Genomic DNA, 8,762 nt, shown 5'->3' with positions numbered 1-8,762 from the left:
TGAGGTATGTGGTTTGTAGTGGTTTAGATGGTGTGGCCTCCGAGATTCCTGACCCCGAATTTTGGGGCGCTACAAAGATGTTTGCCAATCTTGGTAGTTTTGTCGAGACAACCTTCGATGACTTCGATATTTTTTGTTTCACCAACGGGCAAGCAAGTTGATTCTTTCGGGGTGTCGAGGGTTGTATTTGAGTCAATTTCCATTACTTGATTGATGAGGTGATCCCCTAACTCTAGTTTCTTTGGAATGACGGTGGTTAGATAGCACTGACGTGATGAAGCCTAATCTCCACACATTCCCCCTATACCAAATTCTGTTAGAAATTTATTTTTTAAGTGGGGAATGGATGTGATCGTTTGGAGTGCTGAAATTCTTGTACGGCCTAGTATGACTTTATGGCTAGAATAAACGCCGATGACATGAAATTTGACAAATTTTCAAATTAGGCACGAAAGTGTTCTAAACAATACGGGGAGATCTATTGTACCCTTCACTTTCACCTTATTGCTTGTGAACCCGTATAATGGTGAATGGGTATTCTCTAATTTCCTTTCGCCTGTATCCAATATCGCAAAAATATGGTGATATAAGATGTCGACGGAACTACCATTATCGACCAAAATTTTTTTTAACGGTATTCGTGCCGACTTTGGATGTGATTACGAGTGCCTCCTGATGGCCATGTTTAATCTTGGTACAAAATAGTCATCTAATAAAGAGATAACAAGATATAAAGTTGGTTTGGACCTTTCTGGTGAATCTAGGTTGATGTTAAATATCTCTCGACCATATGACTTTCTGGAATTGTTTGACAAACCGCCAGCGGCGTGACCACCAAGTATCACGTCGATGACTCGATCATCACGATTCCTATCATGCTGATCATGACCCTCACCTTCGATGTAGTGAAAAAATGTCATTTTCGTATATTAGCTTCGATGAGGTTGCTTAACTGATAGCATCGTTCGATGGTGTGTCAAGTATCTTCATGATAGTCCCAGTAGCGGGAGCTCGGAGGATGACCAAACTTCATTGGCCGTGGTGTCGAGAGTCATGTTATGTTTTTAAGAAAGCCAAGATTATGGCTTTATTAACTGTGAGTTTGGTGAATTCTTTTTATTGACGATCACGAGGTTGCCATCGGTGGTCGGAGTATGACCTCTGATCAGTAAACTTCATTGGCCGTGGTGTCGGGAGTCATGTTATGTTTTTAAGAAAGCCAAGATTATGGCTTTATTAACTGTGAGTTTGGTGAATTCTTTTTATTGACGATCACGAGGTTGTCATCGGTGGTCGGAGTATGACCTCTGATCAGTAAACTTCATTGGTCGTGGTGTCGGGAGTCATGTTATGTTTTTAAGAAAGCCAAGATTATGGCTTTATTAACTGTGAGTTTGGTGAATTCTTTTTATTGACGATCACGAGGTTGCCATCGGTGGTCGGAGTATGACCTCTGATCAGTGTAAGGTTTTTGTTGTGGTCGATCTCGATATTTTGGGGAGTATCTTTCTTCGTATCTTGTTTCCATTCGGGGTGATAACCGTTTAGGATAACTGGTATTGTTGGCTCTAGCTCTTGGTGACCGAGGGGCTGTAAGTCCTATTCCTGTCATAATATTAATTCGAGTGTCGAGGTGATCTTATACTGCCTACTGCCTCTTGAAGAGTCATGCGATGTTCAACTATTTGAAAAGTTGTGTAGAGATGTTGTGGATGTTTCTCAATGAGTACTTCTAATAATATGACATGGAGACTACTGTCCATGCCTGCAGCCAGATAATTTATAGCTAGGGATTCTTCCAAGTTAGTGATTTCTGATATAGCTTCATGGAACCTGAGTAGGTAGCTGCACATAGTTTCACTAGGGCGTTGATGCATTGTTATTAAGGAGGCTGTGAATTTACCGCCTTTATAATTGCTTGAAAATCTTGTCTGAAATTTTCTCTTTAAAGTTGTCCAAGAATCTATTGATCTTGACGGAAAGTTATTGTACCAGCGATAAGCGATGCCTTGTACACATGTGGAGAAGAATTGGCAACGAGCTACATTAGAGTTACCATAAAAGTCCATTGGACCACTAAAAGTGTTTAAAAAGCCCGATGGGTCTGTGGATCCATCAAACTGGTCGAGAGCAGAAGTTTTCAGGGTTCCATCGATCTTTGCCTTCTCAATATTTTGAGCAAAGGGACTTTCTGCTGGGGTTTCGAACCTCGATTGTGTACGTACCAAGTCTCTTAGTTGAGCCATTTCCTCTTGCATTCTTAGGAAATCTTCTTAAGATATGGTATCCGTTGACTCTATTCTTTGTGACGTACCTCTTGATGAAGTCATTTTCGTTCGACAAGGTCTCGAGTAGATAGATTTTGCGGAGACTTTCTTCTCATCATAGTAATAATCTTCATCTCCCGGTTCTTTGAAGTCCTCTTGTTCGCCGCCTTCTCCATGGTTTATCGAGGTTTGTTGTAACTCCAATTTTAGACGTCGTATCTCTCTAATTTTTTCGATGTTCGCTTCAAGGCGCCGAGTCTCGTCCTTCAGTAGTTTCAGTTCCTCATCTGAGCCTTCTAATCCCTCTACTTACATTTCTCTCTCGTGCTTTCTTTGTTACAGTTTCTGCAAGTATAGATGAACATCACTGGCTAAGACATGCTTTCCTTTCTCTGTATAGACACACATATGAGTGTCCAGGTTGAGCTTCCTACACCTTTTGATAGGCTGTTTCTGCTATCTGGATCCCTCTGGTGGGAGGTCTTCGCATGCCAAAAATAAACGCTTCGGTTGGAGGGTTGAAGGTCCATGGCTTTCGTCTGGTCGCAGTGTTGGATCAGATCTAGAGATGGTTTGAACTTCCATAATTTTTCCTTTTTCCTTTCCGGGATCTATTTCTTCAACAACCATCGTTGGGATATCAAATCTAAGAGCTCCTTCTAGCACCAAATGATGATCCTAGTATTATTTATATCATTTATTATATTTGAATTATATTAATAGAATCGTATTTAGATGAAATACTCTTTATTAATATCAAATTATCCAACTCCATTTTAGTAGGGCAAGTGTTACATATTTATAGGGGGTCCTTAATGGACCTCCTTGAAATGGGCTTTCTTCTGATGTGCCTATTAGCTTCCCCTTCCATATAATTTATTCATTATTCCTAAGTCTTCTCCCTCTTGGGCTTTCTTCCTTGGCCCAACGGAAAAGTTAATACTATAATGATATTACGAAGAAAATCTTCGAATATTTGATGAGTTTTAAATTATATTTTAATCAAAAGTTTGATAATTAGATTTTCAACTGTAATAGATTGTAATGGCATTGAAAATATAAAATAATTGAAGTTTTAATACTAATGAAGTATAAATTTAAATTTGATGTATATCTGACATTTGTATATCTAACATATATTTAATAAAATGAAATTATTACATGAAACTTGAAATTTGAAATTATATCCATCACTATGGAATCCAATTTCAATGTAGGATCCTAGTCATATTACTATCATTTATATTATATCAACAGTCTCAATGTCTCAGTTACGGTTTGTTCACTTTCAGATGCAATATGTTGGGTAATTATTTGACTAAGGAGCCATTTGTTTATAACTTAATGAAGTTGAAAGAACATGAATATGAATCCTCGTACATTCAGATTATTTGACCACAAATTTTAAGAGTTTGTACTATTTAAAACCTGATAAGCAATTTCTGCCAAAAAAATTGTTGAATGATTCATAGAGTATAAAACATAAGTAAAAATTGGTATCATGGCTTTTTGAGCAGCCTAAACATGTTGTACGGTATTATAGACATTCTTTGTAAGTTACATTTTTTATTTTTATTTTGATTTAAATATTTGTAAATAGTGTAAAATAAATTACTAAATCAATTATTGAGTAAAATTCTATGTGGCCCACTTTTTTATTGGAGTCCTCGGAGTCCATCTATGTTCTGCAAATAAAATATCTTGTAAAACGTGTTATCTTGCTAAACATATTTCACAAATATCACAATTTCAATAAAATCATGCAAATCTTGTTATTCCCAGTGGACTAACAATGAGATTTATGTTAATTGCTTGAAGCTAATACAGACAGATATATATTCAAACACAAATATAAAGAACACAAAGAACTTAAAAACTTTTCTGGTGGATTTGTTGTTCCACCAGAGATGTGTTATTTCAGAAAATCTGTGATTCAAAGAATTAAATCACAACTGCTTCCTAGTACAAACTAGATGATTTTCTCTCTGGATATTTCTAAACAGCTCAGGAAAATTCTTATCTAATTACTAGGTGCTACTTGGTTTATATATCACCAAGTTTACAAGTGAAGACAAAACTGTAAAATACAATTAAAAAGATTCTTCACATGTTTCTTCTTCATTTCTCTATCAAATGCAATTTAGGCTTGGCTGTAGATCTTTGAATACTTCCTTGTTTACATCAGAATGGAAATGCTGCATTTTCTTAATTCCTCCTAGAGGCTTCCACATTCCAGTTTGTCTCTGTCAACCCATGTGCCTCTGTCAGCTTGTGAATTGTCACTATCAACTGCTAATGAACTAAGCATCCGTTGAAGCTTTCATCCGTTGATGCCTTATCCGTTGAGGCTTTATCCGTTGAAGCTTTATCCGTTGATGCATTATCAGTTGAAGTCTTTATCCGTTGAAGCACTCATCCGTTGATGGATATTATCCGTTGAAGCATTAGAGACATCCGTTGAAGCTTTATTTCTTATCCGTTGAAGGTCTTCAATATCAGTTGATACTTCTTCACTTATACAAAATTACAAGGCATGAAATATTTACAATTAGCCCTCCTATTTGCATATCCACTAGTAGTCAACATGACTGATAATTTCCTACAACATCTAAGAATTACAACTTGAATCCAGATAATGAAATGTGCTACAATACTAAACTTATTGCTAAGTAAAGCTACTCCTTCAACGGATAGCCAAGATGGTCTTATCCGTTGAGGCTACAAACACTAGATTTCTACTTAAGTGTTTTGTTTAACTTATCATCAAACTAATACACATATTCCTAACAATCTCCCCCTATTTATGTCTACTTAGAACTGTAGGCATAAATTTGGGTTTAGCTTGATGATAACAAAACACTTGACAACTATATAAACTGTAATAAAGCAGAAATTCAAAAGTGCTACAGAAATGTGTATGATGAGATGGAATTGAAGAATTACATTGTTTCCAAGGGTGCTCCTTTAGCCTGAGCAGATTAGTTTCTTTTCCTTTGATTCCTTGTTTTCTTTCCTAGCCTTCTGTCATTCTCCTCTATTTGAAGTTGAAGTTGTCTGTAGAATTCAGCTTCATCTTCTTCATTGATGTCCAACTTAGATTGCATATCCTTGAGAGTTTCATTACTGGCAATCTTGAGCTGATCTTCAATTTTGAAGAATCTTCTGACTCCTTTGTTGTCTCTGAACTCCATCAATAGATGAGGTGATTTGTGAACTGTAATTCCTCTTTCTTGAATGAGTAATGTTCTAGGCAAGGCATTGGGCTCCCTCCAAGTTTTCCTTATGTTGGCAATCTTGTTGAGAATCTCAGTCTTGGCAGTCCTGGTAAAGCCAGAATCCCTTTGTATGGCTGAGTAGACTCTAATCAAGGTAGAGTAGCCTTCATTCAGAATTCTGTAAAGAGGCCAAGTTCTTTCCCCACTTCCTTTGTATTTGAACACTAGTCTTTCTGGTAGCTGTCTGTAGGCAGCTATTCCCCTTACTTCCTCCAGCTCATCCAGATAGAGTTCAATGTCTGAAAATTCTTTTATGTCACAGATGTGAACATAATCATCCTTAGAGGTTTGAGGCTTAGGCTTCTGTGTGAATTTGATTGAGGCTTTAGAGGGTGTTGATTTGATTCTTCTTTTCTGCTTCTTTGATGGTGGAGAAGAGGTTAAGAAGGTGGGCAATTTGATGGTGTCCCAATCAATTGGTTCCTCCTTAGGAATGATTATTTCACCATGAATGTTCATGAAGGGGTCAGGCACAATGGGTTCAGGAATAGAGGGTAGTGGTTTGGATTTTGATTGGGTTTCTTCAGTCTTATCTACCATCTTTTTCTTTGCATTGGCCTTCTTTCTGTTCCCTTTCTGCCATTCTTCTCTTTCCTTACTACTCTCTTCCATATCAGTATCAACCATGTCCCCCATAGCTTCATCTTCACTTTTGTCTTCAATTTCTTTATGTTCTTCAGCCTGACTTGACTTTAGCTGTTTTTCAAGCTTTGCTTGTGCTCTTTTGTCAGCCTTTAGCTGTTTGGCTTCTTCCTTTAACCTTCTGGTTTCTTCCCTCTTGGCTATTGAGAATTTGGGATGTCCTTGCATCACACATATGCTCTTTCCCTCTCTGAAGATAATAGCCATGTTCCTTCTTACAGCCACATCCATGGTCTCTTTGAGCTTTGTGATACTTCTACCCAAAAGCTTGTCCTCATCAGCCTTTGGAAGAGGAAAATCCACTTCTTTCAGAGGATTCTTTGTAGAGTCCTTAATGGATCTGTTGTTGGGCTTGAGAACCATAGGTTTCACATCCTTGGAAGAAGTCTCTCCAACCTTATTCCTCCCTACGGGCTTGAGCTCCATAATAATTGATTCCACTTTTGTGCTATGCTTCACAGATTGTGATTGAGAAGTTGTAGAACCAAAAATTTGTTGCATCTTTTCATCAATCTTCTTCCTTTGCTCTTTGACTTGCAATTCAGCTGCTGCTATCTGGATTAGATCAATTCCATCAAGCTTTCCTTTGATTTGAATAATTGGAGAAGTGGTGATGGCAGGAACTAGCACTTGAGATATTTGAACTGTTGTTGATGGCTCTCCTTCCCCTTCCCCTTTATTCTCCCCCTTTTTGTTATCATCAAGGGTAGGGGTCAAGCCTTGTGCTTTTGCCAGCTGCATGAGTAGATTTGTTTGAGTTTGTTGATTCTGAAGGATGGTGACCATAGAGTCTTCAATGATCTGAACTCTGGATTCCAATTTGGCCAGTCTCTTGTCAGCATCAGATTCTTTCCTCAGTCTCCCCAACAAATCTTGCATAGTACCATAAGGTATGACTGAATCCAACTTCTCAGCATTGTAGGATTTCAGATCAGCAATGTCCTGCTTGAGCTCATCCACACTTAGATTCTGTCTGAAGTGCTGCAACTGCAAGAGATGCAGAGATTCCAGATGAGCTTGAAGAATTGCCTTGGTACCAGCATCTGTAGTCTCCTGAAGGGCCTTCTGAATTGTCATGACTTGTCTAACCAAAGTGACACCAAACTCTCCTGGTGTTGATGCTTTTTCCCATGCCCATTCAGGAAGATCTGGAACAGAACTTGGGCCTGCTACTCCCCCTAAGTTCATGCTCTCATTCAAAGAATCAGAGTCATCATCATTAGAATTTACTCCAAATTCTTCAGATAGCTCACCAGCTTGAGAAGGCAGCCTGTTAACAGCAGCTTTGTCTCTGAGAAGAGATTCTGAAGTGTGCACAATGTTTAAAGTCTGTTCTGCCTCCACATTGCCCTGAGCAGCCAATAATTGATAGGTTGAAACAGGATGAGTAAAAGTGTCAGCATCCAAGGAAATGTTATCAATTACAGCTTTATAATGTTGCTGAAATTATCTTTCCTTTTCTGCATCATCCACTTTCATTGACTCACTAGCAATGGCTGGATCCCCCCTTATAGCTTCTGTACCTGCCTTTCTCTCATTTTATCTATGTTCTTGCATCAGGGGCTCCCCCTGGCTCACACACACCCTCACACCCTCACCCTCACCTTCTAAGGTGGCACTCCCCTCACTCATTTTTGCCATGCTGGAAGAAATAGCATGCATATGGTGACTCTCAACCTCTCCTTTTGCCTGGGAGCAACCCAGCCTCTCACTCAAAAGATCACTCCCTTCCCTAAAACCTAAAAGTGATTGTACAGTAACCATGTCCTCTACAGTTGGAATTGTTTCTGTAAAGTGTGTAGAGACCATCAACGGATAGGGAGTATCCGTTGAAGTGGAAACTGATGGTATCAACGGATAACTGTTGTTAAACTTATCCGTTGAAGAATAACCACTTGTCAATGGATGAGAGATATCCGTTGAAGAAGGAAAAGATGTAGATATAGAAAGTGACATAATTGTTGAATCTGTTTGAATTGATTTTAAGTGAGGTGACACAGATTCTTCAACCATATCTGAAAGAATTGGCTGATGATCCAACAAATCATCTATAAGATGATGATCATCAGGTTTTGAGTGGGGCTCCTCCCTGAGTTTTAATGAGGGAGAATCAGGAATTGATGTGAATATCATATCCACATCCAGAGAGGGTGATGGAGAGTTTGATGATTGGTGTATTTCTATTATGAGAGAATGGGGTTGTGACTCCACATTTGCTGGAATCACATCAAGCTGAATTTATGAAGGCACAGATACAGGTGGATGTATCTGTGCTGTGTGTGCCCCTTGTGTGGAAACTAGGGTCTTGGCCTTCTTCTTCCTTAAAAAGGCTTTAATTGGCGAATGTGTGGCTTCAGTGTCCCTCCCTCTTTTGGTCTGTGTCCCTGGTTGGGGACTATTTTCAATAGTTGCACCCTTTTGGGAGGATGCAACTAGGGATGTGTTAGACTCCTTTTGAACCACCACAGTCTTTTGAGAGACTGTGGCTTGGCTGGCTTGGGTACCACTCACCTCTCCCACCTTATCCTGGGGGGTTTCTTGATGTTTACCCCTCTCCTCACCACTCACACCCTGTTCA

The sequence above is a fragment of the Apium graveolens genome, chromosome 1 (genome assembly GCF_009905375.1).
Source record: "Apium graveolens cultivar Ventura chromosome 1, ASM990537v1, whole genome shotgun sequence".
NCBI classification, from domain to species: domain Eukaryota; kingdom Viridiplantae; phylum Streptophyta; class Magnoliopsida; order Apiales; family Apiaceae; genus Apium; species Apium graveolens.
Note: the sequence above shows the minus strand (reverse complement) of the source record.